We start from the raw sequence: 10,983 nt of genomic DNA on the forward strand, positions 1-10,983 counted from the left end.
TTCATCAAAATCGGTTCATTAGTTTAGATTTGATAGAGTTTTGTCCGCTCTCCCATACAAGGTGCCCCACTGTGCGCCGTCCCTCGGGATTGGATTCGAAGACCTTCCGGGCTAAAGCGTGGACATCCGCTCTACATGACCTAGCCATCTAAGCCGTTGGACTTTAATTCTACTAACTAGGTTAGTGTCGCTGTAAAGCCCGACATTCTCCATCTATGCACGGGACCAAAAATCACCCGAAGAATTTTTCTCTCGAAGCATCTTAAGACGCTCTCATCTTTCTTTGACAGGGTCCAGGCTTCAGCGCCATAAATGCGAACCGGGATGATGAGTGTTTGATTTCAGCACTGGTCTCGTTGTCTGTGTTAATAGCGGTGACTAGGTAGACAAAGTCCTTAACTTCCTCAAAGTTATAGCTGTCCATGGTGACGTTTTGTCCAAGACGTCGTCGTTCAGTGTCCTTTTTTGATGACAGCATACACTTGGTCTTGCTCTCATTGACCACTAAACCCACCTTCTTCGCTTCCGTCGCAATGCTCAAAAACGCTCCACTGACATCACGCTTTGATCTTCCAATTATGTCAATATCATCTGCGTATCCGAGTAATTGGATGGATCTATGGAAGATTGTGCCTCTAGTGTTGAAGGTTGAGTTTTGCACAATTCTTCCCAGAAAAATGTTAAAGAAGTCGCATGACAGTGCATAGCCTTGTCTAAAACCTTTTTTGACATCAAATGCATCGGTAAGATCTTTTCCGACCTTGATAGAGCAGCGTGCATTCTCCATCGTCATTCTGCACAAAACTAGACATTGCTCTGTAGAGCTCTTCTCTATGGATGCTGTCATACGTGGCTTTAAAATCGATAAAGAGATGGTGGGTATCTGGTTTTTTTTTCCAAGATCTGAAGTAGTGTGAATATTTGGTCGATAGTGGACTTTCCTGGTCTGAAGCCACACTGATAAGGACCAATCAGGTTGTTGACGAATGGCTTCAGACGTTCACATAATACGGCAGAGGGGATCTTATACTCAATATTAAGGAGACTGATGCCTCTGTAGTTGGCGCAGTTTAGAGGGTCTCCTTTCTTATGTATCGGGCACACTATGCTGAGATTCCACTCATCGGGCATGCTTTCTTCCGACCATATTTTGCAGATAAGTTGGTGCATGCTCCGTACCAAGTCATTGCCTGCTGCTTTGAATAGTTCGGCAGCGATGCCGTCAGCTCATTCATTCCCACATTCTCACAGTACTTCCTTGTTTTGGCTTGGATCGGGATATCCGTAGCCGTACCTTGGCTACAACGAGGTAGTGGTCCGAGTCAATGTTGGGCTCTCGGAATGTTCGGATATCCTGGATACTGGAGAAAAGTCGTGCGTCGATCGCAATGTGGTCAATCTGGTTGACGGTTGATTGATCAGGAGATTTCCATGTCCCCTTGTGGATATTGAGATGCGTGAACTGCGTACTAGCTACCAGAACGTCTCGCCCCGCAGCGAAATCGACCAGCCTGAATCCGTTGTCGGAGGTAGTGTCGTGCAGGCTGTATCTCCCGATTATCCCTCCAAAGATGTCTTCTCTTCCTAGCTTGGCATTAAAATCTCCTAAGACAATTTTAATGTCATAGCCAGGGCACTGCTCATAAGCCTTGTCCAAGAGCTCGAAGAATATGTCTTTGGTAAACCGCTCCTTACAGGCCTGGGCTCCGAACACCATAAGGTGTTCACTAAATAGTTCAACCTTACTGGAACTGTAGACGCCACCGTTGATTCTATCTCGAGAATTCGTCCGCTGCCGCCTGGATAAGGAGAGGTGCCTTAGTGGAAACACATTTCCCCCCATCTCTCGTTTGCTGCCCCCAACAACTTTCCAATGGGGTTGGAACCCAATCTCCAGTTGAGGTACTAGGCACCCGATGTTCACCGCGGGGAGGTGAGAGTAGGAGTTGATAGACAGAGGTGGGTTTTGAGAAAAACATGTGGACGCTTGTGTCCTCTTGAATGCACATGTCTACCATTTGAACAAAATTGTATTTAGCTGATTTTATTAATTTAGTTACAAGGTTCCGAGATGTTTTGAATTGCAGAAGCATTTCTAGACAACCAAATCGTTTCCAAAGTCGATATGAAACGTCTCTTGTTTTAATAGCATTAATGATCTCAATAAAAAGCCAGAGACAACTACGCGATCTAATGAGAACGTGTTTATTAAAAAGGTAAGTACTTGCAACATTAAGAAATTCAATTTGATAATAAACGTTTGATGTTGCAAAAATTTAGTACAAGTCAATAGATGAACAATCACTAAATAAAGACTCGACATTTATGTTACGAAAATCACGATACTCGAGGTATTGCGGAGATTCGTTTTCAAGATATAAATCAAAAGTTGCAAAAACCAGATCATGATATGAAAACACTGGGACGGATAACTGACTAGAACATTTAACAAGACTAACATCGCTTCGGCTTGCCTATGTATAAGCGGATCACTTCGCACGACCCCATCTGCGACACTGGAACCACTACTCTTCCTAAGACCGCTAGTTAAAAATATTAAGCAAAAAAATAGCTGCAAGCTCTGTTACTTGTCTAAAAGATTCATCGCAGTGGATTAACAACATAACATTGGTCAATCCGTAATTCTTAAGTATTTTCAATCAATTCCAAAGCACACAGACTACAGCATCCGTCAACTGCAATTCGACAGAAACTTCGTCTATCAAATCTCTGACTCTGTCGCTGCAAATGGATATGGCTCAACAGCTTAATATGCACCTTTGCTGGGTGCCGGGCCATAGAGGCATTTCACGAAATTGTAAGACAGATGAACATGCTAGAAGGTAAACAGTAGCTGGAACAACATCACCACGTGTCATGTTACAAAAAACATCTGGCCTATCAAGGTATTTGCTATCTCTAAGCAGATCGCATATAAGATCGATAATCGGTGTCAACATAACTGGGCACTGTCTAAAAGAAAATCAAGCCATGCGACTAATTGTACTCTCAAATGTCTTTTGCAGAAGCATCATGTATGAAGAATAGGAGCAAACAGTTCTTCACTTCCTCTGTGAGCTCTAGCTTAAAAACTCAAAAATTACCTACGACAATTCTTCTATAATGATCTTAACGATCTCAATCATATTAACATATTCAGCCTCTCATGTTTCGTAAGGGATTCAAACTGGTTTCATTGAGTTGAGTAGTAAGCCTCAAGACTCATGTGGTAGCACAGTGGGTCATTAACATGGGTTAAGTGTGTTCTACTCCATCACCGATAACCACATTAAACTAACCTGAACTAACCTGACCTTAAACACCAACTGATTAGCTTTGCCACTAAAAACTCAAACAAATTAATAAGAAGAAAGTTTATTTTTTAAAAAAAGTACTCATCCAATAGTTTAGCTGCAAGACTGCGAGATCCGTATTTTAAGAACTTAAGTTGTATCAAGGTTTCTATGTTGACTATATTTTTTTTAAAGTTTGAGACACTTAAGGAACCATTTAGGTCCAAAACTTTTCCATTTGTTTTTTTTTTTACCAGAAATTTTGGAAGTGAACGTATATCTGCTAAAGAATTACGGGATCTTTATATTTTTAGGTAAGGTAGTATCGTTTTCTATGATCTTATTCATACATTTACTTAAAAAACAGTATGATTTTAAAATGTTTCAAAAGTTTTTCTTTATCTGCATCTGATTTTGAAATTAAATAAGTTATGATATAATGTTCTATAATTCGTTCAATTTGATTAACATTGAAGTTAATATAAAAAACAATTTTTTTGTTTTTAAAATCAAGGGTTAAAAATGTTGTATAGTCACGCTTTGAAAATTTCAAAAACGTGCCTTACATAATACTTCCCACCTTTTTAGTGTTATTAAAATAAATTCGTGATAATTTTATCCCGTGACGTAAGGTTCAATATAAGCACACAAATATTTTGCATATTACACAATTTTATTAATAAATTTAAATAAAAACAAAACAAAAAAAAATTACTTTTCAAAATGAAATGTTTCAATGAATTTTAATGAATTAATTTTCACAATATTGAAAATTAATTTGTTTCAGGTGCACATGAGGTATGAATGAGTAAGTAGGTCCTAGCTATGTGCCATAATACATGATCTCTGATTTAGCGTTTATTAAAGTTAATATCATCGGGGTTTGGTGGACTTATGTGGTTATGTTGTAAGGGTTTGTTTTTTTTTGTATTGTTTTTGAAAACACACATTATATTACCTATGGTTGACCTCTCTCTTTCAACAAAAACAAATTTTTCATATTCATAAAAAAAGTAAACAATTAATTGTACAAAATATGCATTGAACCATAATTTTAATGGAAAATGTGAAAACTATATATACGTGTGCATTTATTCATTACCACACTTGCACTATGATTTTAAGTTATTACCGTAATTAAGTCCTTTTTCCATACTCCAATGTTGTAGATGCAGCAAGCATATGGAATGCACAGGACATCTATATGAGCCAGTCTTGTTATTTTAATACATTTGTTATTAATAATTCAAAATTATTCATAACCAATTTCGCTGGAAATTGGAAATTTATAAATCAAAAACAAAATTGTTTTTGATAGTAGAATGTACGAATATATAGGAGACCTTTAGTGTACATTTAAATTAGCAGACATAGTGAGTCCTCAGGGATTGATGGAATTTTAGACACATTTTTTAATTTAAATTCACTCTATATATACCTGCATAAGTATCAAAACTATATTTGAATGTAGATTAGGATAGGATAGGGTCGAGTTATTGGGAAACCAAACATTTTACTGATAAATTGGTTCGAATTTGATAGCAATGCGACCAAAAATTTTAATAGCAAAACTAAAAATATTTTAAGAATTTGAATAAAAATTATGTTCGTGTTCAATTATCCTTCAAAAACCAGTACCTACCTACTTAGAATCTATACTTAAAAAGATTTCAGGTCAGTTTAATTGTTGTTAAAATGTGTGTAGTACATTTAAAAGTATATTTAATAAGTGAAAGAAACAAAATACAATTTAAGAAAGCAAGAATGGCTCCGGTTTCCATTCTTTTAAATACAAATGAGAGCTTAATAGTTGGACTACCATTTCTAGGCCTTATTTCAACATCCACAAAGTAACTTGGAGTTTTCTAAATCAATCTACCGTCAACCAGATTTACCATATTTCGATCGACGATAGAGACGCTTTTAGCATCATGTACATCCGAACCACCCGAGGAGCTAACATCGACTCGGACCACTACCTCGTTGTAGCCAAGGTTGCACTTTGTATTTTCAGAACCGAGGCAAAACAGGGAGATGCTGGGAGAAGATACAACGTCGAACGGCTACAATCGCAAGAGATCACCAAATCCTTCTCTGACCGAGTTGCAAGTAACCTCTCCCGAAGTTCTCTTCCGCCAACACAATGTATCGAGAACCAGTGCAACAGTGCAAAGATGCAATCAGAGAAGCCACCTCTGACGTGCTGTGCAGTCAAATGCAGCCAAACAACAGGCACGAAAAGCGGCGCTGCATAAAAGGACAAGAGGTGCTCATTAGCTCTTTGAGCAGAAGAGGTGAGAGGAACACCGACTTTTCAGAAGGAAATAGAGAGTGCATGAGAAGCGGCGCTCGAAGATATTGAGAGGTTTAAAAGAAGGAATGAAGTTCGAAAGTTTAATAAACAGGTGAAACGAAATTCACAGGGTTTATAAACCTAGAACTGAAAGATGCAAAGACGAAATTGGAAACATCATAGTGGAACCGCAGTCAATGCTTAGGATATGGAAGGACCACTTCTGCAGACTGTATAACGGCGACAACGAACTGAATTACGCTGTCAGGCAAGGTTGATCCATACATTCAATAAAGATGACGAAAGCCGACAATCCCGTCATCCAGACCTAGACGAAGTAAAGATTGACAATCTGGAGTCTAACAAAGCCGCTAGAGCAGATGGCTTGAATGCCGAGCTCTTCCAAGAAGCTGGAGATAATTTGGTTAAGAGCATGTACCTACTTATCTGTAAGATGAAGTCAGAAGAACGAATTCAAGATGAATGGAACTGTATAGTATTGTTTGCACGATTCTGAAGAAACCTCTACCTTCAAACCTCCAAACTGCAACTACGATAGAAGAATCAGTCTCTATAACATCGCTTACAAAATCTTCTCTGTGGTAATATGTGAACGTCTAAAGCCCATTGTCAACAACCTGATAGGTTATCAGTGTCGTCTTAAACCAAGAAAGTCCACAGTCGATCAAATATTCACATTACGACAGATCCTGGAAAAAACACAAAACATCAAATTGACACCCACACTCTTTTCATAGATTTCAAGGCCGCATATGACAGCAACTACAGGGACGAGCTGTATAGAGCCATGTCTAGTTTTGGCATCCCTGCCAAACTCGTCCGTTTGTGCAGGATGACCATGGAGAATTCACGCTGCTCCATAAAGGTTGGAAACAACTTAACAGAACCTTTCGATGTCAAAAAAGGTTTTAGACAAGGTGATGCGCTGTCATGTGATTTTTGTAACATCGTGCTTGAAAGAATTGTGCAGAGCTCACACGTCTGTCCAATTAGTATCATTTGCTGATAACATTGACATAACCGGAAGAACTCAGCGTGATGTCAATGGAGTTTTGAGGCAGAGGCGAAAAAATGAGTTCAACGGTTGATGAGGGCAAAATTAACACCGACGTCTTGTTTAAAACGTCATCATCGACAGACGTAACTTTGAGGTAGTCAAGGACATCGAAGAATAACTCTTGCTAACCGCTGTTTTTTTCGGCTAAGAAAGCAATTGTGTATGGAAAAGTCCTCTCTCGAAGGACCAAAATGTCGCTGTATAAGACCCTTATCATCACCGTCCTACTATACGGTTCAGAAGCATGGACTATGATAAAAGCGGATGAAAGCCCCTTGGGTCGGTTCTAGAGAAAAGTTCTTCGTGTGATCTACGGTCCCGTATGCATCGAAGGGGGGTGGAGGAGAAGATGGAACGACGAGCTGTACGAGCTGTACAGCAACGAAAACTTAGCCAGAAGTGTAAAACTTATGCTCCGGCCCGGAAAGTCTTCGAATCCACTCTCACAGGACAACACAGTAGAGTAAGACCGCGGATCAGGTGGGGCTTACAAGTTTAAAGTGACCTCACCCAATTTGGACCTCAAAACTCGAGACATCTAGCTAGGGACCGAGCTAGATGGAAAAGTTAGTTGAGTGAAGCCCTAGTTCACACAGGACTGTAGCGCCACCTTAAGTAAGTAAGTAAGGAAAAATAAATGATTGCTTAATTGGTGAAATTTACTGAAAGGTTAACAGTTTTGGTGGGAGGAAATATATTTATTAAGATAAAACTGGCTTTTACCTCTTCTTTGTATTTTTTTTTTTGTTTTAAAAGGTAAAAGGCGTTCTCCAAATATTGCATATGCAAAATTCATATTTTTGGAATTTTTACAATACTGTAAGCAAGGACTCTGTTCAAAAATAGTACTTACATATATTTAAAATCAAAAAATGTGCCCTTAAAATATATAGGCTTCAAAAATTTAAATGCTATTTAACTATTTAAAAAATCCTTTATTTTATAATTTTGTTTCAAAAATCGTTAGAGTTTTTTCTTTTAAATTTATTTTGCATGTACATATAAGATTTTTCAACTATAGTTTAAAAATATTTGAAGTATGCAGTCATTTATAGCTTATTGATATTTGTTTTACATTTCAAAATCCAAAAATAAAAAAACGGCGAAATATTTAATTTATTAGATAATATAAGAGTTTGTGTAGAAAATGAAACTATTGGAGTCGTTCCATTACTTCTCTAAGAAAGTTAAAAAAAAAAAAACAAATAACGGTAATATGGGGATACCTTTCTAGTGCTATACAAAAATATTTGTTTCTTATTAAAAGGCTAAAAGTTAAACAAAATCCTAGAAAAACTGTAATAAAAATCTATTTTTTCCTTTTTGAGAAAATTTATAATTTTTATTTATATAATTTATAAAAAAATGTTGTATAAAAAGTGAAAAACCCTAAACCTGTTTAAAATCTTAATTTCTCTATCGGGCTGTTTTTAAGAAACAAATTATCATGAGGACTACTTTTATCTTTAGCCTTAAAAACAAACTGATAAGAAACACCTAATACGAACCTGCTAAGGACCTTTATTTCCAAGCGAACAAACATAACTTTTTAAACTAGCATAGCAAGGTTTTTAACGAATATTTTATTAATTGGATGTCCTCATATTTAAAAGACGTTAGTGTTAAATTTGGTAATGAGTATTCAAGTTCATTTGTTGTGAATTATGGTATCCCCCAGGGTAGCCATCTTGGTCCTAATCTATTTGTTTTATTTATATTTATATATTTGGTTGCCATACAAAATTCATCTGTCCTGTACTTGTTTGATTCTTGTCGTTTAAGTGGTGTATGTGTACTTTCTGACTTGGGTGTTGCCTAAGATTCAGAACTATCATTTAACGAACATAATAACTTTATAGTTAAAAAAGCACATAGAGTTATGGGTTTCATTAAGAGATTTGGTCTTGATTTCCGTGATCCAAAGCTTTTAAAATAAATTTTTAATTCATTTGCGAGACGAGTCCTGGAATATGGGTGTACAGTATGGTCACCATACTACACGGTACACGTCATAAGACTTGAAGCCATTTAGAAAAGATTTTTGCTTTTCTGTCTCCGATTTCTTCCATTGTTTCATGATATTCATATATTACCGCCTTACTCGCAAAGCCTTTCTCTCATAAACCTTCCTTGTTTGACAAATCATATGAATTACTAGCAATTTTGTATTATATTTGGAATAACAAATGGACAAATTTCATCACCAACAGTTCGTGGTACTTCAAACTTTAGTTTAAGTCGTTTAAGTATAATGAAACTATGGCCTACTTTACAACTGACGAATATTTCAAACAAAATATGTATTTATGAAAAAAATTTAAATTGAATATGACAAAATCGTTATATTATTGGTTCGTGATATGTTTGACATCTTGCAAACTGTTCACTCTTCTTTTTTTTTAATTGCTTTGCTAAAGACACAAACGTAACGATCCTAGAAGTTGATGTCTCAGTGCACTCTTGAGAAAGAAGTTATACCCAACATACCTAAACAATCACTCTAATAAATTTCTTTAAAAAACAATGCGTTTGTGTGTGTCCCAAAAACGATGAGTTGATAAATGTCAAGTTAAAAATTAAAATAAAAAAGTAATTTAAAGAACTTCAACATTTCTATTTTCTATGTCAAAAAAAAAAATTTAATTTAAGCAAGGGTGTACAATGTTATTTTATATTTTTTTTTGAGGTTAAGGTGTTGGATGTGAAATTTTCTGTAACACCAAAATTAATGTTTGCTTGCTTGCTTAAGGTGGCGCTATAGTCCGGGGTGGACCCGGGCCTCAACCAACATGAGTCTCCCGCCAGCTCGGTCCCTAGCTAGCTGTCTCCAGTTTCGCACGCCAAGTTTGTTAAGGTCTTCACCCACCTGAGTGCACCACCAGAGTCGCGGGCTTCCTCTACTGTGCAGTCCCTCGAGATTGGATTCAAAGACCTTTCGGGCTGGAACGTTTTCGCTCTACATGACCTAGTTATCTAAACCGTTGGACATTAATTCTGCAACTAGGTCAGTGTCGCTGTACAGCCCGTACAGTTCGTCGTTATATCTTCTCCTCCATTCTCCATCTATGCATACGGGACCAAAAATCACCCGAAGAATTTTTCTCTCGAAGCTCCATGAAAGAGAACCCGGATGATGAGTTTCTTATAGATTGTGATTTAAGTTGCTCGAGAGGTGACTTTACTACTCACAACAACTTCCAAGAGTTATTCTTCGTTTGATTTCAGCGCAGGTGTCGTTGTCTCTGTTTATAGCGCTACCTAGGTAGACAAAGTCCTTAACTACCTCGAAGTTATAGCTGTCCATGGTGACGTTTTGTACAAGACGTCGTTGTTCAATTTCCTTTTTTTATGACAGCATATACTTGGTCTTTTGCGAGGAATGGACAAATTCTACAAGAGTAATTCTTGTCATGAAAAAGTGCTTCCTCAAATTAGGCGTTCGGATTTGGCATATTAACTGTAGGTCCCTTTCCAGCTCTGACAACATTACTCGCACACAGGAATGGTTGAAAGTTGTAAGTTACTAGGCCCTGGTCCTTCTTAGACTGTTGCACCACCTAATTTTGAATATACTTGGTATTGCAATCATTGACCACCAAACCCATCTTTTTCGCTTCCGTCACAATGCTCAAAAACGCTCCACTGACATCACGCTTTGATTTTCCAATTATGTCAATATCATCTGCGTGACGGTTGAGTTTTGCACAATTCTTTCCAGAACGATGTTAAAGAAATGCATTACAGTGCATCGCCTTGTCTAAAACCATTTTTGACACCAAATGCATCGGTAAGATCTTTTCCGACCTTGATAGAGCAGCGTGCATTCTCCATCGTTATTCTGTACAAACGGATAAGTTTGACAGGGATGCCAAAACTAGACATTGCTCGGTAGATTTCTTCCCTATAGATGCTGTCATACGCGGCTTTAAAATCGATAAAGAGATGGTGGGTATCGATTTGAAGCTCCTGGGTTTTTTTCCAAGATCTGCCGTAGTGTGAATATTTGGTCGATAGTGGACTTTCCTGGTCTGAAGCCACACTGATAAGAACCAATCATGTTGTTGACGAATGGCTTCAGACGTTCACATAATACGGCAGAGGGGATCTTATACTCAATATTAAGGAGACTGATGCCTCTGTAGTTGGCGCAGTTAAGAGGGTCTCCTTTCTTATGTATCAGGCACACTATGCTGAGATTCCACGCATCGGGCATGTTGGTGCATGCTCCGTACCAAGTCATCGCCTGCTGCTTTGAATAGTTTGGCAGCGGTGGCGTTAGCTCCAGCAGCTTTGTTTGACTTAAGTTTAGATATAGCTAT

The sequence above is a fragment of the Eupeodes corollae genome, chromosome 3, assembly GCF_945859685.1.
Source record: "Eupeodes corollae chromosome 3, idEupCoro1.1, whole genome shotgun sequence".
NCBI lineage: Eukaryota > Metazoa > Arthropoda > Insecta > Diptera > Syrphidae > Eupeodes > Eupeodes corollae.